Source organism: Oryctolagus cuniculus, chromosome 3 (genome assembly GCF_964237555.1).
Source record: "Oryctolagus cuniculus chromosome 3, mOryCun1.1, whole genome shotgun sequence".
Classification (NCBI taxonomy): Eukaryota; Metazoa; Chordata; class Mammalia; order Lagomorpha; family Leporidae; genus Oryctolagus; species Oryctolagus cuniculus.
The window spans coordinates 159,947,961-159,972,161 of record NC_091434.1 but is presented as its reverse complement, the minus strand read 5'-3'; the positions used below and the strand labels follow the sequence as shown (position 1 = coordinate 159,972,161).

At 38.4% G+C, this 24,201-nt stretch overlaps 1 protein-coding gene and 1 pseudogene across 5 annotated transcripts in view; both read left to right on the top strand.

The window, feature by feature from the left end:
* The window catches only part of WASL (WASP like actin nucleation promoting factor), an 83,632-nt gene that overhangs the window by 14,148 nt on the left and 45,283 nt on the right, over positions 1 to 24,201 (top strand). The window contains exon 1 of one of the 5 annotated variants that reach the window (XM_070071270.1): positions 10,386 to 10,500. The exons of 3 other annotated variants lie outside the window; for them this stretch is intronic. The gene's annotated coding sequence lies outside the window, so the exon portion shown is untranslated. Of the gene's footprint in view, positions 1 to 10,385; positions 10,501 to 24,201 lie in introns of those variants that run through there. One more of the 5 variants, XM_070071271.1, reaches the window with a different exon arrangement.
* Positions 19,322 to 19,489, top strand: LOC127491955 (U2 spliceosomal RNA; annotated as a pseudogene).

Here is a 24,201-nt window from a genome sequence, read left to right as displayed (position 1 = left end):
CTTGTACATAATTTTAATTAGTATAGCTTTATAATGATGATGCAATTTGATTAGAATAGGTCCCTCATTACCGTTCTTTTTAATATTTTCTGGATTTTTTTAAATATACTTATTTTATTTCCTCAATGCTTTACTCTCTACCCCAGATTTTTTTTTAAAGTTTTATTTAATAAATATAAATTTTGAAGATACAACTTTTAGATTATAGTGGTTTTATTTCCCCCATAACCCCCTCCTCTCCCACCTGCAAACCATCCCATCTCCTACTCCCTCTCCCATCCCATTTTTCATTAAGATTCCTTTTTTTTTGTTTGTTTTGATAAGCAGAGTTAGTGAGAGACAGACAAAAGAAAGGTCTTCCTTCCTTTGGTTCAACCCTCAAATGGCCCCTATGGCCAGCACACTGTGCCTATCTGAAGCCAGGAGCCAGGCGCCTCCTCCTGGTCTCCCATGCTGGTACAGGGCCCAGGCACTTGGGCCATCCTCCACTGCCCTCCTGGGCCACAGCAGAGAGCTGGAATGGAAGAGGAGCTACTAGGAAAGAATCCGGTGCCCCAACTGGGACTAGAACCCCAGGGTGCCAGCGCCACAGGCGGAGGATTAGCCGAGTGAGCCGCAGTGCTGGCCAAGATTCATTTTTAATTATATACAGAAGATCAACTTAGGAAAGATTTCAACAGATTGCACCCACACAGACACACAAAGTATAAAGTACTGTTTGAATACTAGTTTATCATTAATTTGCATAGTACAATGCATTAAGGACAGAGGTCCTACATGAGGAGTAAGTGCACAGTGACTCCTGTTGTTGATTTAACAATTGACACTCTTATTTATGACGTCAGTAATCACCCGAGGCTCTTGTCATGAGTTGCCAGGGCTGTGGAAGCCTCTTGAGTTCATAAACTCTGACCTTATTTAGATAAAGCCATAATCAAAGTGGAAGTTCTCTCCTCCCTTCAAAGAAAGTCTATCCCTGCTTTCTAACAACAACAATGACAAATACTTTGATTTGGAATAGCACTGGATTTGTAGATTAATTTAGAAAGAATTGATTTTTGAGGCTTAATGTTAGAAAGTATTTTTTGTTTGTATTATTTCCTTCCCTGTGGTTTGTTGATTTTCTTGTGTACTACTATTTTCTTTAGCATTTTTAAAAGTATAAAAGTGAGACCCAGTTATACTCATTGTTTAAAATACATACACACACACACACATATGCACATTGATGTATTATACAAAGTTAAAAGTGAAAATAACTCTTTACCCTTCTCTTTCAATAATACAGTTAGACTCCACGGAAAGCTCTTAATGGTTTGACTCTTTTCATACTTTTTATAAACATGTATGCATACACATATGTATGTCAGCATTGTATCTGAATAGGATTATATTCTGGACAGTTTATATAAGGAACACATAGATTTATTCCATGCTTTTTAAAAATATGTTTTATAGAAATTTATTTTTAAAAATCTTTTATGAATGTTTTTATTTATTACTTATTTTCATTTTATTTGAAACAGCAGACAGAGATCTTCTGTTGGCTGGTTCACTTTCTAAATGTCTGCAAAAACTGGTGATGGTCCAAGTTGAAGCCAGGAACTCAGAACTCAATTCAGGTTTCCCACAGGGGAGGCAGAGACCCAAGTACCTAGGCCTCATGAGCTGTTGCCCCCCAGGATGTACATTGGCAGGAAGCTGTAATCTGAAGCAAAGGCAGGACACAAACTTAGACACTCTGATATGGGATGTGGTCATCCTAAGCAGCATCTTAATTGCTGTGCCAAAATGCCCACCATCATATTATGGAAACTTAAATATATACATTGTAAAATAGCAAAATGAACTTATATGTACCTGTCACCCAGATTCAGTGGGTGTCAACTCATGGCCAATCTTGATTGCTCTGTATCCCTACCCACTTTGACTTCTCTTGTATTCTTTTAAAGTGGATCTTCAGTACCATTTGACCTTCCCTCCACTCAGTCTCGATAGAAGTTTATCAATTTTATTGATCATCTAAGCAGGTTAACTTTTAGTTTCATTGATATATCATTTTTCTGCTTTTATTATATTGATTTCTCCTATGTTCTTTATTTCCTTTTGCTTATTTTGCTTTCAAAGATTGATTTATTTACTTGAAAAACAGAATGACAGATGGAAAGAAAGAGATTTTCCATCCGCTGCTTCAGTTCCCAAATGGCTGCAGTAGCTAGCACTGGTCAGGCCACACCCAGGAGCCAGTAAGTCCATCCTGGTCTCAGTGAATGGTGGTGGCCCAAGAAATTTGGGCCATCTTCTGCAGCTTTCCCAGACATATTAGCCAGGGAGCTGGATCAGAAGTGGAGCTTTTGGGATTCATGCTAGCTCTCTGATGTGAGATGCACGTGTTGCTGGTAGCAGCTTAACCTGCTATGCTACAATGCCAGTCCTTTACTTTGGTTTTAATAACTTTTTCTAGTTTTTCTTAAGGTGGTAATTACTGAGTTATTTGAGATTTTGTTTTCCTCTTTTTCTAACACAAGTATTTGGTGTTACACATTTCATCCTAAGTAGTGCTTTAGTAGCATCCCACATATTGCATATGTTGGACTGTGTCAGGTAGGTCATCAGTATTGTTTAAGTTGTCTTTCGTCCTTACTGATTATTTTGTCTGCTTGTTCTATTGATTGTTGACAAAGAGGTGTTGAATTCTTTGTAATTAAGAAGAGTCTGCTTCTCCCTTCAGTTCTATTAGTTTTTACTTTATATAATTTGAATCTCTTTGTTAGGTGTATAAATGTTTATAGTTGTATTGTCTTCTTCCTTTTGTCATTAGGAAGCGAGTTCCTTTGTCCCATAGACCATGTTGAGCAGCTTTCTTTATTTTTTTTTTAAAGATTTATGCATTTATTCTGAAAGAGGCAGAAATCTTCCATCTGCTGGTTCACTCCACAATTGGCCACATCGTCAGGGCTGGGCTTAGACTGAAACCAGGAGCCATGACTTCCATCCAGGTTTCCAACATGGGTGACAGGAACTCAAATACTTGAGCCATCATCAGGTACTTCCCAGGCACATAAGGGAAGTAGCTGGGACTTGAACTAGCATTCTGATAAGGGATTCAGGCACCTAGTGGCAACTTAACCCTCTGTGCCACAATGTCCACAACCTCCTATATACGTCAGATCATCTGTAGATTATTTATAATGCATAATATAATGTAAATGTCTGTAAATATTGTTATTCTGTGTTGTTTAGGGAATAATGACAAAAAATATGTGATCAGTGCAAAGCAGTTTTTTTATTCTGAATAATCTTTATTCATACATGATTGAATCTGTGCATCCTGTATTCATAGATAAGGAGGGCAAACAGTAGTTAGATTTCACTTTTAAATCCACTCTGATGTTATATGTCCTTTGATATGGATGCTTGGACTATTTATATTCAGTGTGATTATTGATATTGTTGACTTTATTTTTTATTTTTTTATTTGACAGGTAGAGTTATAGACAGTGAAAGAGTGAGACAGAGAGAAAGGTCTTCCGCATCTTCACTCCCCAAATGGCCACTACGGCCGGTGCTGTACTGATCTGAAGCCAGGAGCCAGGTGTTTCTTCCCAGTCTCCCATGCGGGTGCAGGGACCAAAACACCTGGGCCATCCTCCACTGCCCTCCTGGGCCACAGCAGAGAGCTGGACTGGAAGAGGAGCAACTGGGACTAGAACCTGGTGCCCATATGGGATACCAGCGCCACAGGCGGAGAATTAACCAAGTGAGCCACGGCACTGGCCCCAATATTGTTGACTTTAAATCTATCATCTTTTTACTTGTTTTCTGTTTTGGCTCATTTTTTTGTTCTCATTTCTTTCTTCTGTTTTCCCTTTTTTTATGCTTCTTTTTACTTTAGTATTTTCTCTCCCCTTAATGTCCTTTTTATTAGTTGTAGCTCTTTTGCTTTTTACTTTTTTTAGGGTTTATAGTACATACATTAACTAAATATAGTCTGCTTCCAAGGACTATTGTGCCATTTCACATTTAGTGTAAGAACTTAACAGTAGCATAATTCCATTTCTTCCTGTCAAGCTATATTACTGGTATATATTTTACATCTACGTATGTTATAAACTCCACAGTATATTTTTACTCTTTTTGCTTTAATGATTCAGTTATCTTTTAAAGAGATTTAAATAGTAAGAAAGCAAGAAGCTTTGTATTTATCCACTTGGTTATCATTTCTCATGCCCTTAATTTCTTTGTGTAAGTCCAGGTTTCTCACTGGTACTATTTCCCTTCAGCCTTTCTTTTCTTCATTTTTTGAACATCTCCTGTAATACAGGCCTGCTGACAAATTCTTTAGCTTTGTATATCTCAAAAGTATATTTTGCCCTCAGTGTTGAAAAGATATTTTCACTGGATATAAAATTCTAGGCTGATAGTTTTTTCTTTCTGTACCTTAGAGGTGTTGCTCCAGTATGTTATGGTTTTCATTATTTCTTACAGGAAATCTGATGTTGTCCATTTCATTAATTTTCTGTGTATATTGTATCTTTTTTGTCTTACCACTTTTCAGATTTTCTTTATATTGTTGGTATTAAGGGATCTGAATATGATATACGTTTATGTAGTTTTCCTATTGTTACCTTCTTTTTAAAAAACGATTTATTTGTTTATTTGAAAGGTAGAGTGACAGAGAGGGAGAGACAGAGTCTTCCATTCACTGTTTCACTCCCCAAACAGCTGTGGTGACGGGGCTGGGCTGAGCCAAAGCCAGGAGCCAAGAGTTTCTTCCAGTGTCCCACATGGGCGCAGAGGCTCAACTGCTTGGACCATCTTCCATCGCATTCCCAGGTACATTAGCAGGGAGCTGGATCAGAAGTGGAGCAGCCAGAACAGGAACTGGTGCCTATATGAGATGCCGGCATCACAGGCGGCAGCTTAACTCACTACGGCACAACACTGCCCCATCTTACTGTTTTCTTATGCTAAGCTTTTTGAGCTTCTTGGATCCATGGGCTTATAAGAAGTCTGCGTGAAGTTTGGAAATCTTTCATAAATATTGTCAAACATCTACTCCCTGCCCCACTTCCCTGGGCATCACTCACACAAATACTAGTTTGCTTGATGTTGCCCCTGTTCTTACTGCCCCATTGCTCATTGCTTTTTTTTCTGCTTTTTGTCTACCACTAATACCATCCACTGTATTTTTTACTGCAGACATTATAGTTTTTTAATGGCTTTTTCAAACACCTTTTTAACTTTTATTTATTTTTATAGGGAAAGCAGAGAGAGAGAGAGATCTTCCATCTGCTTATTTACCCCCCAAATGCCTGTGACAACCAGGGCTGGGCCAGGGCAAAGCTAGGAGCCAGGATCTCCGTGTGGGCCTCCTGTGTGGGTGGCAGGAAGCCAAGTGTTTGGGCCATCATCTGTGGCCTCCCACATGCATTAGAAGGAAGCTGAATTGGAAGTGTGGAGTAACTGGGACTGGAACTGGCACTCTGTTATGAGATGTTGGCAACTCAATAGTGGCTTAAACACTGCCACAACGCCCAGCCCAATAGCTGTCCTGATGCCCTTGTCTCTTGATCTTATCATCTATGTCAGATTTTTTTGGTGATTCATCCTTGTCTTCACCTTGGATCATACTTTCCTGCTTTTTGTCATACCTTGTAATTCTTGATCATATGCCAGATACTGTAAAATTTACCCTTGATTTTTAACTAGTCTTGATTTTTTAGTGATAAGGGGCTTCTCTATTTTTGATGGAGTATTTTCTGTAATTAGTGATAGATCTGTAATAGTAGCCTACTCTCCTTTCCTATTTTTATTACAATAATACCTAATTAAATATTTTTGAAGATACTAATTGATTTTTCAAAAATTCTCAATGAAAAACTTTTTTCCTGTATTAATCATTTGTGCTTATATTAAGGTAGTAGTCCCACTTTTTGTTGCCACTTTTCTTCAGTTGCCTGATTGGTTTTGGTTCCTGGTCCATATTTATGTTTAAAATACTGCTTGCTCAATATAGGTAGCTGATTTGCCTTCTTTAGTTAATTGACTGTTTTTTAGAGCAGTTTTAGGTTTACAGAAAAACCGTGCAGAAAGTACAAAGGGTTCTCATGTACTCCACCTCCCTGCTTCCTCCCCCAGTTTCCTCTATTCTTAACATTTTGCATTAGTGTGATAAATTCATTTCAGTGGATAAGCCACTATCGGTACATTGGTATTAAGTAAAACCCATGGTACACATTAGATTTAACTCTTTATGTTGTACAGATATATGACTTTTGGTGTTCACAAATGCACAATATTATGTATCCACCAGTACAGTATCATAGAGTAATTTAACTGTCCTAAAAATAACCCTATTCTCCAATTATTCATTCCTCCTCCTCCTTCTGGCATCTACTGATTTTTTTTTTTAGACATTCTGTATAGTTTTACTTTTTGCGGAGTGATTACATAGTTGGAATCATATGGTGTGTAGCCATTACAGATTGGCTTGCTGTTCTTGTTCCATGTCCTCACTGGTATTTGCTGTTATCAGTGTTTCAAATTTTAGTCATTCTAATAGATTTCTTATATCTCATTGTTTTAATTTGCAATTTCCAAATGCCATATGATGTTGAGCATCACTTCCTTTTTTATTTTTAAAGTTTTTTTTATTAATATAGAGAATAGATTTCCTGCATTCCATATGTACAGTTCCAAGAAGACAACCATACTTCCCTCACTCCCCTGGTCTCCCTCATCTCTCCTCCTCTCTTCATCAGGTTTTTTTTTTTTTTTTTTTTTTGACAGGCAGAGTGGACAGCGAGAGAGAGAGAGACAGAGAGAAAGGTCTTCCTTTGCCGTTGGTTCACCCTCCAATGGCCGCCGTGGCCGGCGCACCGTGCTGATCCGATGGCAGGAGCCAGGTACTTCTCCTGGGCTCCCATGGGGTGCAGGGCCCAAGCACTTGGGCCATCCTCCACTGCACTCCCTGGCCACAGCAGAGAGCTGGCCTGGAAGAGGGGCAACCGGAACAGAATCTGGCGCCCCAACCGGGACTAGAACCCGGTGTGCCGGCGCCGCAAGGCAGAGGATTAGCCTAGTGACCTAGTGAGCCACGGCGCCGGCCAGTCTTCATCAGTTTTTGCAAAGGTATAATTTTAATCCACTCTATATTCACAGGCTTACTTTACCACTAATTATAATTTTCAACAAGTGAAAAGTAGGAAGACCACAGTTTGACAGTATGCCTCTTTGCCATCTCTTTATCATTTTTGTGAGATGTCTAGATCCTTTGCCTGTCTTTTTAATTGAGTTGTTTGCTTATTGTTGAGTTTTGAGAGTTCTTTGTTTACTTTAGAGTCAATTTCTTTTGTCAGATTTTTGTTTGCATATATTTTCTCTCAGTCCGTGGCTTGTCCTTTTTAAATTCCTTTATCACTGTCTTTCACAGAACAGAATTTTAAAATTTTAATGTAGGCCAATTAATCACTTTTTTTCATGCATGGATCTTGGTTTTGGTGTTGTATCTAAAATGTCATTGCCAACTCCAAGATCACTTGAATTTTTCTCTATGTTTTCTGCTACAACTTTTATAGCTTTACATTTGACCTTTGTAGCAGTGACCCAACCACCATCACCACTGTCTGCTAGGGTCTATATTAGCAGGAAGCTGGAGTCAGGAGCCAAGTACAGAACTGAGGTACTCCGATATGGGATGCTGATGTCTTAAGCAGCATCTAAACCACGAAGCCAGACGCACATCCCTGCTATCCTTTTAATGTCCATGGAATTGATAGTGATACAGGTTGAACATCCCTCACCCAAAAATCTGAAATACTCAGAAATCCAAAATTGGGATGGCATTTGGTGCAGCAGTTTGCTGCTTGGACACCTGTATTCTGTGGGAGAGTGCCTGGTTCTAGTCTCTGCTTCTGATTCCAACTTCTGCTGACACATGCCCTGGGAAGGATAGTAGATGATGGCTCTAGTACTTCAGTCCCTACCACCTGTGTGGGAGACCCGCTTCTGGGTTTGGCTAGGTCCAGCCCTGCATGTAGTGGGCATTTGGAGAGTGAATCAGCAGATAGAAAATATCTTTCTCCCTTTCAAATAAAATGAAAATATATCTTTTTAGGTCCAAAATATTTTGAGTTCCATAGTGCTCAAAAGTTTCAGATTTTGGAGTATTTCAGCTTTTGGATTAGGGATGTTCAACCAATGACATTTGTGCAAAATATTCCAAATTTGGGAAACCTCCAAAATGTAAAATACTTTTGGTTCCAAGCATTTCAAATAAATTTTGTAGCCCTCTTTAATTTCTAATGTTATTTTGTGTCTTCCCTTTTTTTCATACTTTGGTTACGCTGAATAGAAGTTTGTCAATTTTATTGATGTTTTTTAAAAAAATTCTTTATTGAAATTACTTTGTTTTCTGCTGTAATTTTTTTAAAGTTTTTTTGTGTTTACTTTGTATTTAACTCTTTTTTTCTAGTTTCCTAAGATATTTGCTTAGGAATTGATTTAACTTTTTTTTCTTAGCTAGTGCATTCAAGTGTTATAAATTTCTCTCTAAACAATGCTTTTACTGTATCCCACAAAAAAATTAAAGTGAACTTAATTATTGCCATTGTTGTTATTATATTGGATTTCAATTCAGAGCAAGTTTTTTTTTTTTTTTTTTTTTTTTGAAAGAGTGACAGAGAGAGAGAGAGAACGCACGCATCCACCCACACTTGAGCTTCCATCTGTTATTCACTCCCCAGAAGCCTGCAATAACTGGGGCTGGGCCAGGAGTCAGGAACTCGATTTGAGTCTCCTGGGTGGCAGGGATCTAACTACTTGAATCATTACTGCTGCCTCCCAGGGCCTATATTGGTAGGAAGCTAGAATCAGGAGTGGAGCTAAGATTCCAACCTAAACACGCCTACCTGGGATGTAATATCCATTATGTTGTCTTAACTGTTACACCAAATACCTGCCCCATTAAAAACCTTTTTAACTGCTTATTTGATTAAATATATTCTGTATGATCATAGTTCATGTGAAGGGACTCCAAATAATGTTCAATCATAATATGTAATTAAATGTAACTAACTACTTATTGAATTTGTCAGAAACTCACTATTGAAAAATGTAGAAATCAAGGAATTGGTTTTATAGAGATACCCAAGCATATACCAGAAAATTCATTTTACTGCTGCATTTTAAATAAACTTTAGTGTTGTTGTATCTGTTTATTCCATAAGCTCAGATCAACCTGTTCATTTCTAAAAACAAGAATCTTCCACAGAATGCTAGGAAAACATTTGAAGTAATCCAGAAAATTATGTAATACACAGCTGTGAGACTTTGGAAAAAGTTCTGTGTAGCAGTCAAGTGACTTATTTAAAAAGTAACTTTTCTTTTTCATGAAAAATATATTGCTAATATTAGAGATTGAGTACTGTACTGTGTAGTACACTATCTGGTAGTTACTAACCACCTGTGGTTACTATGCAGTTGAAATGTAATTCAAATTGAGATGTTCAATAAGTGTGAAATACACACTAGATTTCTAAAATTTAGTGCAAAAAGGGAGGAAAAATGTTTCATCAATATTCTAATATTACAGGTTTAAATGATACTTAGCTAAAATTTATTAAAATTAATTTCACTTAATTTACATATTGGCTAGTAAAAAGTTTGAAATTGTTTGGCTCATATGTTTCTTTTGGATAGTGTAGACTTAGATAGTTCACAGAATAATAGGGATAACAGCGGAAATCATTCATGAATTGTACTTCCCAGAAACAATACTTGCTAATGTGCAAAAGTATCTGGACAAGAGCATTTTGTTTTGTGCAGGTTATTGAATGGTGGCAATACATGTATGTACTTACTCTTCGGAAAGGCCCCACAGTTATAGAAATCAGTTTTCTATGGACGTTGTTTAGTGCTAGTAGTGTATTGTTTTCAGTAGACATACTGTACAGATTTACCAACTCTTTAGGGATGGATAGTTTTTCTTTTTCACCCGTAACATAGTATTGCAGAGTTCTGTCTCCCTCTCTTTTCTGCCCACTCCCCTCTCACCTCTCCTCACCTCTTCTCTCTTCCCTTTGTTACTCCACCTGTATTCATAGACTTGATTTTTTATTTTATGAAGATAGTTTCCAAGAAATAGGCTTGTTCAGTTAAAGGAAAAATACTATTTAAATTTTTGTTTGCCTTGTTGAATTTGTACATTTTATAATGATTACCTAGTATACTGTTTGTAATTCTTGAGAGTGCTCAATCCCCATGTAAGATTATAAACAAATATAAGTAACAATAGTTGTATTTAATGTTATAAAAAGGTTCTGAATTTTTAAATGTGATTTTTTTTCTGAAATTTTTTTAAGATTTATTTTATTTATTTTACAGGCAGAGTTGTAGAGAGAGGTCTTCCATCCGCTGGTTCACTCCCCAGATGGCTGCAATGGCTGGAGCTGAGCCGATCCAAAGCCAGGAGCCAGGAGCTTCTTCCGGGTCTCCCATGTGGGTGCTGGGTCCCAAGGACTTGGGCCATCTTCTAGTATCAGAGCTGGATCCAGTAGTATCAGAGCTGGATCAGAGGAGGAGCAGCCAGGAGTAGAACCCGTTGCCCATATGGGATGCCAGCACTTCAGGCCAGGGCGTTAACCCGCTGAGCCACAGCACTGGCCCCATTTTTTCTGAATGTTGAACATGATTTTTCTAAGTATTCTAGAGACATCTTTGTTTAACACAAGAGGTAATGAATGCTGCTTCTAGAAAACCCAGTATACAGGAACTGGCCACCAAAGCAAAAGGAACTGAAATTGAAGAAAGAGGCAGACAGAGTGTTATTTATTAGAGATTTATGTACAGAAGCAAAGTTTTGGACGGCCACAGGACAGTTGGTCACTATGGCACAAGGCAGGAGAAAAAAAGAGTTTTCTGTGAAAAGATGGTCTGTGGCTAATGAGTGCACCTGGTTTTCTCAAGAAATAGTATACATTCCAGGCAGCACATAAGATAGTTCCAGGTGTCGGATACGAGATGCAGGTTATTTTACTCATACTTTTTTTTTAATTAGCATATAATACTATAATATTTGCTTCTTTTTATGGGGTACAGTGCAATCCTTCACATGTGTGCAGCATAAACTGATCAAATCAGATTGTTAGCATTTCCATTTTTTTGTCTTTTCTTTAAGTTTGACACCCATGAACTCCTGTATTCTAGTTCTTCCTACAGTGTATAGTATATTATTGTGACCTATAGTCATTCCACTGTGCTGTAACACTAGAAGTTACTACTTGTGTTTAACTGTATTTTGGTATCCATTTGCCAGCCTCCTTCTCATCCCCCTCTCCTGAACAACTTGGTTTGTCCTAAAGGGTTTGGGATGACTGTAAGGGTTACCTAAAAAAAGACGAGAGGGCAGTTCTAACCTAGATGGCTAAAGTCATGTCAGACTGGATGCTGAAAAATTAGAGCATGAATATAGCAGTGTACTTCATAATCAAGTTATGTGTCTCCCTTTTAAAGTGAAGTGTTATCTTTCATATTAGAAAGGTTGATTAATATTTATGTTAATAGGGACTTTCTAATTAGCTGCTTTGAAACAAAGATGTGTTCAGCATAAGAAAATAGTAGTATTTGTTGGTTTGCTATGAAAGTTCTACTGCACATTAAGATACTTTTCTCAAAATTAGGGTATAGCTTATATACAGTAATAGATACAGATTTACTAAGTTTGTTGAATTTTAACAAAAATGATACATTGTGTAGCTAGTTAATAACTCTGACATCTCAAAAAGTTCTATTGTGTCTTTATCCAGTCAGTTACTTTGGAATTCTGCTTCTCCCCCATCTTCTAGCCCACTCTTTGCAATCACTTTTTTGTTTGTTATTAGGCCCAGTCTTGTCAGCTTTGGTCTCTTTGACTCAACATGTTTTTGAGCACCGTGTAAGTTATTGCACAAATATTCATCCTATTTAATTGGTCAATACTGTTCCACTGGTAAACATACTTGCACTTTGTTTCCTGTTGATGGCTATTTGAGTTGTTTCCAGGTTTTGGCTTTTATAAATAAGGCTCCTGTGAATATTGTTGTGGAAATTTCTTTATGTGTATGTGTCACATGCTTTTATTTCACAAGGTAAATACCTAGGAGAGGAATTACATTGTCATGTGAAGGGGTATATTTATCTTTTTTAAGAAACTTTCAGATAGTCCTGAAAGTGGCTGTCTACCATTTGTGCACTTCACCAACAATGCATGACTGTTGTAGTTGCTCCATGTTTTCTTCAGCAGTGGATGTAGTCAGTCTTTTTGATTTTGGTCATTCTGGTAAATGTGAAATGATATCTCAGTGTGGCTTTTGTTCGCATTCCTTTTGTATCTAGTGCTGTTCAGCTTTTTTGTGCTCACTAGTCATTTGTATATCTTTCCTTTTTTTATGTAGGTTTCAGTTCTTTTGTTCATTCAGTGAGTTATTTGCTGTTAATGATTTGTTAGGAGTGCTTTATATTTTCTGGAGACATGTTTTTGATAGAGATAAATTTAAACTATTTCTCTCTCAATATGTGGCTTTTCTAATTAGTTTTTGAATTATGTCTTTTGATGGGAGATTTTTTAGTTTTGATAAGAACTAATATATCATTTTTTTTCTTTTCTAGAAAACGCATTTTGAATTCTAGAAAATCTTGACCTATGCCAAGATGAGAGTCTTCAACCTTTCATTGAAGTGTTATGGTTCTAACTCATTATCTTTAGGCTTATAATTAATTTCTAATTTATTTTTGTATATGAAGTACAGAAAAGGTTACAAGAATTGGTCATAAGGTTTTTTTCTTTACAGATTTTTCATTCAGTTACCCATTTAATACATTATCATTTGTTAAAAAGCCTTATTTTTCACCTTTGAATTGGTTTGGAACTATTTTTATAAGTTAGTTGACTATATATATTTAGATCTATTTTTGGATTCCAACTCATTTCATTAATTTGTTTTTCTATGCTTTGGCCAGTATATATTGATTTGAGTATTGTAGATTCATCATAAATCTTAGAATTAGGTATGGTAAACCATCTTTTTTTTTTCTCCTTTCAAGATTATTTCTGGCTATTTTAAGTCCTTTGAATTTTCATCTGAATTTTAAAATGAATTTTTCAAACTATTTCCAGAAAATAAGCTGGGATTTTGATTGGATTATGTTAATATATGTCAGTGTGGGGAGATGCATATTGAGTTTTCCAATCTATGAATCTGACATATCAGTATCTATTTATTTCTATATATGTATTTTTGTCCTATTGTAAGTAGTACTTTAAAATTTTACTTCTAATTATTAATTGCTAACATACAGAAATATACTATATACTTACCTTGTGTCTTCCTAACTTGCTAGATTAAATAATATTTTTTGAGTCTATGTTTTTTGTGTACCTAATTGTGTTTTCTATGAATGATGGCAACTTTTTTTCTTTCTTCTTATCTTTATGCCTTTTATTTGTTTTTACTCTATTTCCTTGGCTTAGACTTCTAATATAATATTGAATAGAAGTGATAAGAATGGACATCATATCCTTGTTCTTGATATTCATGGGGAAAACAGGATTTTATTTATTTATTTTTGACAGAGTGGACAGTGAGAGAGACACACCAAGAGAAAGGTGCATCACGCTGATCTGAAGCCAGGAGCCAGGTGCTTCTCCTGGTCTCCCATGCGGGAGCAGGGCCCAAGCACTTGGGCCATCCTCCACTGCCTTCCTGGCCACAGCAGAGAGCTGGACTGGAAGAGGAGCGACCCGGACAGAATCCGGCGCCCTGACTGGGACTAGAACCCGGGGTGCCGGTGCCACAGGCGGAGGATTAGCCTATTGAGCCGCAGCGCCGGCTGGGGAAACAGGATTTTTAATAGATGTCCTTTATCAGATTAAGGAAGTTCCCTTTTTCATATATTTTCATATATTCCCCCTTTTCTTTAAAAAAAAAAAAAGATTTATTTACTTATTTGAAAGGCAGAGTTAAAGAGAGATAGAGAATCCGCTGGTTCACTCCGCAAATGGTCGCAATGACCAGAGCTGGGTCAGTCAGGAGCCAGGAGCTTTCTCTCTGTCTCCCACGCAGGTTCAGGGGCCCAAGGACTTGGGCCATCTTCTTTTTTTTATTTTTTTTTATTTTAAAGTTTCCATTTAATGAATATAATTTTCATAGGTTCAAGTTCAGGAATATAGTGGTTTTTCCCTCCATACCCACCCTCTCACCCCCACTCCCATCCCACCACCTACTCCCTCTCCCTTCCCATTCTTCTTAAGATTCATTCTTAATTAACTTTATATAAAGAAGACCAACTCTACTAAGTAAAGATTTCAACACTTTGCATACACACACACGAAACGTAAAAAATACTGTTTTGAGAACAAGTTTTGCAATTAATTCTCATTAAGGACAGAGGTCCTACATGGGAAGTCAGTGCACAATGACTTCTGTTGTTAATTTAACAGTTAACACTCTTATTTATGATGTCAGTCATCACTCAAGACTCTTGCCATGAGCTGCCAATGCTATGGAAGCCTTTTGTGACTACAATCTCCAGCAATGTTTAGACAAGGCCATAAGCAAAGTGGAAGTTCTCTCTTCCCTTCAGAGAAAAGCACATCCTTCTTTGATGACCCCTTCCACTGGGGTCTCATTCACAGAGATCCTTCATGTAGGATATTTTTTGCCACAGTGTCTTGGCTTTCCATGCCTGAATTGCTCTCACATCCAAATGCTGGGCCATCTTCTACTGCTTTCCCAGGCCATAATAGAGAGCTAGATCAGAAGTGGAGTGGCCAGGAATCGAACTAGTGCCATTATGGGATGACAGCATTGTAGGCTGTGGCTTTACCCGCTTCACCACAGTGCCAACACCAGATCATTGTCTGTTTTTAAGACTGACTTGAAAAACCATAACATTGTTCAGCTAACCAAATGTACTGGAAATTATTTCCTATTTCTATACTCATCTGACTTATTGGCCTTGATGTGCTTTTAAAATTAGTGGGGAATGTACATTCTTCTTAGAAATGTACATTATGGACTTTGATACTTTTATTTTTGGTCCTCAGATGCTTAGTCCCTTCTGTGGTTTGTGGCATTTGAAATATTAGAAAAGGAAATGTATTAACTGAGGCTTTTCACCATGTCATACTGACATTTGTGATTAATTGAATTGCAGGAAGAAAATTGTTGTCACCCTAGTAAGAATAATTTTAGTGCCACAGATAAGTAATTGCTACCCATGGAAAATTATTTAAGATAATTTTATAATGTAGCAATGATAAATAGGATGCTAAGAAGCCTCTCTTGATTCAGTTTAGCATGTGAATGAATACTAAATGCATATAATATACTATACTAGAAGCTGTGTATGCATAAAGTGTAATGACCCTTGTCTTTAGAGGGAGAACAGTGCATTGTGTGAAGCAGAATTCACGTAGGAACATGTAACAAGTCATTCAATGAGGAATGCTTTATTTGATTTGTACACAAAACTTGATGAGTATAGAAGGAGGGGAAAGTATTTGCTGAGGGAATCAGGCATAACTTGATCAAGAGTATGATATTTGAAATACTTACATGAAGTTTGCAGAGTTTGCCATGATATCCCACCAGAACCAACCCCACCTATAAAGATGAGAATGATATGTTGGGGATCTGCAAGTTATTTGGCTGCTCTCTTCCTGATGCATATTGCATTAAAAGCCAGATGTGAGTATAAAAGAACTGATTTGCCTTGGACCAAGAAAGAGCTGAGGCTTTGAAGAGTTCAAATCTTATTTTATCAAATAGGAACTAGCTGCAGTTATTTTTTTAAGCATGAATCTGTTTATTAAAAGCATGAATCTTGTTTATTAAAAGATAATTGGTAGGGTCAGCATTGCGGTGTAGCAGGGTTAAGCTTCCACCTGTGGTGCTGACATCCCATATGAATGCCAGTTTAAGTCCTGGCTGCTCCACTTCTGATCCAGCTCCCTGCTAGTGTATCTGGGGAATCAGAGGAAGATGGCCCAAGTGCTTGTCCCCTGTACTCACATGGGAGACCTGGAAGATCTTGGTTTCAGTCTGGCCCAACCCTGGCCATTGCAGCCATTTGGAGAGTGAACCAGCGGATGGAAGATCTTTTTCACTCTCTCACTCTCACTCTCTAACTCTACCTTTCAAATAAACAAAAAATAAATAAATCTTTAGGGAAAAAAAAGCATAATTAGCAAGAAGAATTCACGAAGGAAAATAAAATAGGAGCAGAGTATCTTGTTAGGAGCTATTCCAGTACTTTAGGCCAAAGCAAGGTATATGTTTTGATATATTTTTACCATTATATAGCATAGCATATACATATATGAAAAACTGTCATTTCTCACTGATACTCATGATTTCTGCAATGTGAGAATAAATGCGGTATATACTTTATTTATTTATTTTTTGACAGAGTTAGTGAGAGAGCGACAGAGAGAAAGGTCCTCCTTCCGTTGGTTCACCCACCAAAATGGCCGCCACGGCTGGAGCTATGCCGATCCGAAGCCAGGAGCCAGGTGCTTCCTCCTGGTCTCCCATGTGGGTGCAGGGGCCCAAGCACTTGGGCCATCCTCCACTGCCCTCCCGGGGCCACAGCAGAGAGCTGGACTGGAAGAGGAGCAACTGGGACTAGAACCCGGTACCTACATGGGATGCCAGCGCCACAGGCGGAGGATTAACCAAGTGAGCCACAAGTCCAGCCCCTAAGAAGTATATTATTAAGATTCTTTTTGCACAGTTGATAGAAACTACTTTTGTCTGGATTAAGCAAAAAGGAATCTATTGGCTATTAAAGAATCCCATGGAATCCAAACGGGAATTGAACAACAAAACTTTAGGAACTGTAAGAGGCTGAGAAACTCAGAAAAACAGCAGGAGTTGGTGGAACTTTTAGGCTCCTCCTCTCTCATCCCATCAGTCTTGTGTATCAGTTTGGAATTCTAAATTCCTGGGAGAGGACCTTAATTTACGACACAACACAAGTTATTTTATCACAACACAAGTTAATTTATCAACACAAGTGCTTGTTCCTGCAGAGACATTGAGTGTCTAACTTTGGAATTGTCCAGTAGCGCATAGTAGGTTTGTGAAAAGTATACAAGCTCGTGAAAATTCTGTTAAGATACAGGATATGACTGACTATTAAGTTGAATTATCACTGAACTAATCCTGCTTCAGATGCCCTTGTTCAGAGTATTTTACTGCACTGAAGTGCATTTTTAGTACAATCCCAGATTTGTAGACAGTAAAGTTGTGGGGTTATCTTTCTTTTTGAAAATTTGCAAATACTAGTCCCCTAATTGTTACTGTAAACTAGTAGTAGAGCTTTAACATGATCTTGTTAACAGTATAGCAACTGATAAATCTGATAATATGAATTTAATAAGTACAAACAATGCCAAGCAATATTCTAAGCAAACTTTGTATATATTATTTCCTTTAATCTAATAGCCCCGCATTGAAGGGATTGTTTGGAGCAATTTACATGTATTAACTACATGAGGTTAGGAATATTATCCCCATTTTGCAGATGAGAAAACATGGATAAGGTAGTTAGGCAATTGCTTAACATCATATAAGCTAATAAATCCTCCCCCTTGCGGCGCCGGCACACCAGGTTCTAGTCCCGGTCGGGGCACCGGATTCTGTCCCGGTTGCCCCTCTTCCAGGCCAGCTCTCTGCTGTGGCCAGGGAGTGCAGTGGAGGATGGCCCAAGTACTTGGGCCCTGCACCCGCGTGGGAGACCAGGAGAAACACCTGGCTCCTGGCTTCGTTTGGATCAGCGCGGTGCGCCATTGGAGGGTGAGCCAACGGCAAAAGGAAGACCTTTATCTATGTCTCTCTCTCTCACTGTCCACTCTGCCTGTCAAATAAATAAATAAATAAATAAAAATAATAAGTGGTTGAATCTACCCTACTAGAGTCTATGCTTTCAGTCACCACACTATTCTCCCTGGGACATCATTAATTCTCTCTGTTGACCTTGTACACAGTTATAATTCAGGCTCCCTTAGCATTCCCAGAGCACCTTTATCCCTGCTTTCATTTTGGAACTTATATTATCCTTTGTTAAAGTTGCTTACTCCTTAAATACATGGACCAACTCTTAGTTTCCTATTGTCCACATAAAATAAATATTTACCAAACTGAATTAGTCCCTTGTACATATTTAGTTTCTGTGTTATCTAGATCCTTTGTGAATAATATGATTTTGTTACTTTTTTTTTATTGTGCACATTCCTTTACATAATGATCTCAAGTCTGACCTTCCCTTGTCCTTACAAATTCTTTTATGTTTTTGAAAGGCAGAATTACAGAGAGAAAGAAAGAAGACTGGGAGGGATTTTGAATCTGCAAGTTCACTCCCCAAATGGCTGCAACAGGCTTGGCCAAAAGCAGAAACCAGGAACTCCATTAGAGTCTCCCATGTTGGGTGCAGGGGCCCAAGGAAATGGGCTATGTGCCACTGCTTTCCCGGGCACATTAGCAGGGAGCTGAATGGGAAGTGAGGCAGCCAGGCCTCCAACTGGTGCCCTTAATGGGATGCCTGTGCTGTAGATGGCAGCTTAACCCTCTGTACCACATTGCAGACCTCAAAATCCATATCATCTTCTAAGAAACTGTTTGCATAAGATGTCTTCCCTGGGACTTTACAGAGCAGTACTAGCCAATAGAACTGTATGTGATGCTTTTCCATATGTTAGTCACTGGACTATGTGGTTACTGAATACTTGAAAAATGTGGCTAGTATAACGGGGTGTGGGGGCTAAATTTTTACCTATGTTAAAATAGCTGTGTGCATCAGTCAGCTACTTTGTTAGTGCTACTCCTGAGAGCAACAGGAAAGAGTCTAGAACTCATGAATATGCTCCCACTTGCCACTCTCCCAAGTCACCCATATCTGGAACTTCCTGGAGAAGACAATAACATTTTTTTAAATATATAGATTATTTAGGAGCCATAGAATTTGCAATTTTTTTTTTAATTTATTTGACAGGTAGAGTTATAGACAGTGAGAGATACAGAGAGAAAGATCTTATTTCTGTTGGTTCACTCCCAAAATGGACGCTATGGCTGGCACTGCACTGGTCCGAAGCCAGGAGCCAGGTGCTTCCTCCCACGTGGGTGCAGGGCCCAAACACTTGGGCCATCCTCCACTGCCCTCCCGGGCCACAGCAGAGAGCTGGCCTGGAAGAGGAGCAACCGGGACTAGAACCCGGTGCCCATATGGGATGTCAGCGCCACAGGCAGAGGATTAACCAAGTGAGCCACGGCACCGGCCCCAAAAGGCTTCTCGGCCTTTTGGTTAAGATCAAGTGTAGATTTGTAAATTATAAATATGTACATGAGATCTAAGGGGCACCCTTTTCTATTTGGAGGGAAAATCATTAGCTTGCTATTTTGCCTTTATAGTGTGTAGTGTTTTTTTCTGCAATAGTGCTACATAAATTACATTCTTCCTCTCTCCCTGCCTCTCCCCCAAGCTCTTTTTTTTTCTTTTAAAGATTTATTAATTTATTTCAAAGGCAGAGTTTTCCACTGCTTTTCCAGGCCATAGCAGAGAGCTGGATCAGAAGTAGAGCAGCCAGGACTCCAACCCATGGCCATACAGGATGCTGGCACTGTAGGCAGCAGCCTTATCTGTTAAGCCATATTAAAGATGGCTTCTCCCCCATCTTTAATGGTAAAGATTTTTAAAAGAAAAAAAAAAGCATGATTTACCTTTTAGTTTAAGTCACTTAGCTTCCTGCTTATCATAGGAGTTACAATTGAACACAAAATTCATTGAATGTTCTTCACTGAGTTTCAGTAATAATAGCTAGAGTTAGAAATACTGATTTTGAATAAAAATGTTACCCTTTGAAACTGGCAGCATGAAGCTGGTTGAAGAATTTAAAACCTACTTTACTGAATAATTATTCAAATTACTAACTCTCTCATCATTGCTTCATACTTCAATTTTAATTTTCTTGAATTATGAATGAAATGTAAATCTTTTTTTTTTTTAAAGATTTATTTATTTTTATTTGAAAGAGTTACACAGAGAGAGGAGAGGCAGAGAGAGAGAGAGGTCTTCCATCCAATGGTTCACTCCCCAATTGGCCGCAACGGCCGGAGTTGTGCCAATCTGAAGCCAGGAACCAGGAGCTTCCTCCGGGTCTCCCACGTGGGTGCAGGGGACCAAGGACTTGGGCCATCCTCTACTGCTCTCCCAGGCCATAGCAGAGAGCTGGATCAGAAGAGGAGCAGCTGGGACTAGAACCAGCGCCCATATGGGATGCCGGCGCTTCAGGCCAGGATAAAATGTAAATCTTAAAAACAAAACTTCAGAACGATTCTTACTTTTTTTTTTTTTTTTAACTAATTCTTATATATAATATAAGAGAGTCTCAAATGTTGTGTAAAGTCTTCAGTTAGGTTTAGTATTAATTTGAACTGTTGTAAATAGCTCTTAACTTTACCCTGTGCTTTCTTTTTTTTATTCTCAAACTGATTTTATTTATTAAGACCTTCAAAACATTGTACAAAAGTGAAAGAGTCGAGAAATGCCTCATACATCTAATGATTCTATTTAAGGCTAAGTACTCTAAACTTCCATAGTCTCATATTTTGCTTACTTACTCTCAGATCAGTTTTACATTTGCATGTCGTTCCCCCATCTAGATTGTAAATATGAAAATCAAGCAAATGTGGGGCCGGCACTGTGACGCAGCAGGTTAAAGCCCCAGCCTGCAGCGCCAGCATCCTATATGGGTGCTGGTTCAAGTCCTGACTGCTCCTCTTCCTATCCAGCTATCTGCTATGGCCTGGGAAAGCAGTGAAAGATGGCCCAAGTCCTTGGGCCCCTGCACCCACATGGCAGACTGGGAAGAAGCTCCTGGCTCCTGGCTTCAGATCAGCTCAGCTTAGTTCTGGCTGTTGCAGTCATTTGGGGAGTGAACCAATGGAATGGAAGATTCTCTCTCTCCTTCCTCTCTCTCTCTCTGGCTCTACCTCTCTCTGTACCTCTGTCTTTCAAATATTTTTTTTTAAAAAAAGCAAATTGAATATGCTCATATCATCCCTGTGACTATCTTTAAATGCCTAGGTAATTTAGAGTTGAATATAGAAACACAAATACAGAATTCAATTTTTTAATTTTTTTTATTTTTTAACAGGCAGAGTGGACAGTGAGAGAGAGAGACAGAGAGAAAGGTCTTCCTTTGCCTTTGGTTCACCCTCCAATGGCCGCCGTGGCCGGCGCGCTGCAGCCGGCGCACTGCGCTGGTCCAATGGCAGGAGCCAGGTACTTCTCCTGGTCTCCCATGGGGTGCAGGGCCCAAGTACTTGGGCCATCCTCCGCTGCACTCCCTGGCCACAGCAGAGAGTTGGCCTGGAAGAAGGGCAACCGGGACAGAATCCGGTGCTCTGACCTGGACTAGAACCCGGTGTGCTGGCGCCGCAAGGTGGAGGATTAGCCTAGTGAGCCACAGTGCTGGCCCAGAATTCAATTTAAAATTTTCTTGTCTTGTTTAATCATGTCCAAGCATTCAACAGACTCAAAGAGAAAGTCTGCAAAAGACATTATCAGTTTTGACCTTTATAGACAGGCTATCTCCCTATAGTAGCCAACATTTTCTCTTTCTTCCTTTAAGCCTCTGTAGCAACAATATGTTACTCAGCAGTGCTCACATTTGATTTTTAATAGGAAGACATAAAAGCTAATCAGAATTCTTCCTGAGTTTCTGTTACTAGGTCGGAAAGATGTGTTTTTTCGTGTGTGTTTTGCTCCAGACTTACACGATAATATGACTTAAATCAGCCTTCTTATTTTGTGTGTGTATTTTTCAAAGATTTAATTTTGGGTAAACTAGAATATTCACGTGACTTAAAAGTAACAAAACATGGAAATGAAGTGTAAAGCTTATCTTCTGCACATCCTATATTTGCACAGTCATTCCTTCTCTGACAAAACTTAGGGGCACACACAGAAGCTCTAAACAATAGGAACTATAACTACTTTTTCTTTTCAGACAGTTCTGTGCTTAGTTAAGCAAATACAAGTTATTCTGGTTCCTGCTATTGTGTACAAATGTTAGCATACACAACTTCCTTTTATAGCCTTGATTTTTTTTCCCCGTGTAACAATGTATCTTGTCAACTTTTCTTTATATCATTGTCATTTTGTAAGCAGCGATATGGTGTCCTGTTGTATAGCTCAACTACAGTATATTTAACAAGCAAAGTGGGTGTTTTTCTTGATAATCTAGAAAATTCCAGGTGTCTGAGTAATTTTCGATAATCTTAAGGTTCTGAAGATTTGAATTAGTAAGTGTAAAATTTGAAATGTTTACAATTTTGGTAGAAGTCTTTCTCAAATGTGCTGTTACTTTACCTGATTGAGTTCAACAGAACTTTTTTTTTTAACTCTTAGAGGATAAACTAGATGGTCTGTGTGAGCATTTTTGTACTGTTATATTGTGCTGCATTTCCTGGCTTTAGAATCTTTGTTACTATAAGACACAGATTGTCTTATCCTATTGCATCATCTGAGTTTGTTCATTTCTGACTTTGTTAAGACTTTGAGTCAAGGAAGCTTGGCTTATTAGGATTGTTGCTAGCCAATTATGGCTCTTTATTTCATACTGGATATTACATTATCTTTGATTTTGTAATACTTGTCTGGCCTCCTAATTGTCAAAAACTTTTAGTGTTTTGTAGATTTGCTACTGGCTTACATAAACAATATGATTTGAATGATGCCCATATTTTCTAAAAATGTGGAATAGACTGGAGGATTTTTAGCAGCTCTGCTGTTGAGGATGCATTTGATTGGGCATCTTTTCAAGAGAATTATTAATATCTGTGCCTCCTAGTGTGAAAACCATTATACTATATCTATATCAGATTTCTGCTGTTCAAAATACCCCTTTCCATGAAATTAATTTCTCAGCATGCTTTTTTCTTAATGGCTTATTAACTGTGAATTTTATTGGTGTTATTTAGTGTTTCCTCTCTACTAAAAAATGTTTAACACGATCATTTGTGTAGTCTGAAAGGGCCTAGTCACATCACCAGTTCACTGAGTTACTAAAGAGAATCTTGTTGGCAGGGTCCAGTGATAGGAGGAACTGTTTCCTTCTGATTTCTGATGATTGAAGCTGAGCAAACAGGCAAGCTTATCTTGCTTATCTTCATAAATGTTCAGGTATAACAGTAGGTTAAGTGTTAACACTCTGTGTGTGTTTTAACAATTCTACAGTTGCTTACCATAAGTCTGGTATAGTGCTAGAAGAATATAGAAATAAGACAGGATCCTGTCTTCAGGAAAATGACAATCTGGTGTGGAAACGTCAGTGAACCGATGACAATGCAGTAACTGCTATAATGAGTATAACTAGGCACTGGGAATTCTGTGGCTAGGCCTTTGTTCCTGACTAAGGGAAAGTGGGATCAGGGAGCCAGGGACTGGGCCCTATGGTGATATTTATAGGGAAGATTGAAAGATGAGCAGAGTTGGCTACATAAAAGGAGGATGACAAAGAGTCTCACTTTTGGGAACACAGAGTTTTGAAATGGAGGATCAAGATTTAAGAGAGGACAGTGACTTCTGAGGCAGTTTTGGGTATCCTCAGCATGTAATGTGATGAAAATTAGGCTATGCAGACTGTTCCCTCATCTTTTTGTTAATATTTTGCAATGATCAGAGTAGAGAGTACTTCAGAAAGTTCATGGAAATTCGAAAAGATAAGTTTATATTGATGCAAAAATTTTTGAAATCCATGCTTTTTTTCCCCCATAGTACATGTTTTCATGAATTTTTGGAATACTGCTCTATTACATGAGTTTCAAAAAAAATCACCCTCTACTCCCATTCTTCCTCCTTTCCCATGTTATCAGGACTTCAGTCTCAGATGGTCATGTTAAACTTTGGTAAGCTGACATGGAAAGGCCTCCTTTATAACTTCTTTCCTTAAAAAATCCAAATCCAGGGGCCCCACATGTGTTGTGGCATCCCATATGGACACCAATTCCTGTCCTGGCTGCTCCACTCCTGATCCAGCTCCATGTTGGTGTTCCTGGGAGGGCAGTGGAAGATGGCTCAAGTGCTTGAGCCTCTCTCCACCCCAGTGGGAGACCCAGATAAAGCTGGCTCCTGGCTTCAGTCCAGCCCAGACCTAGCATT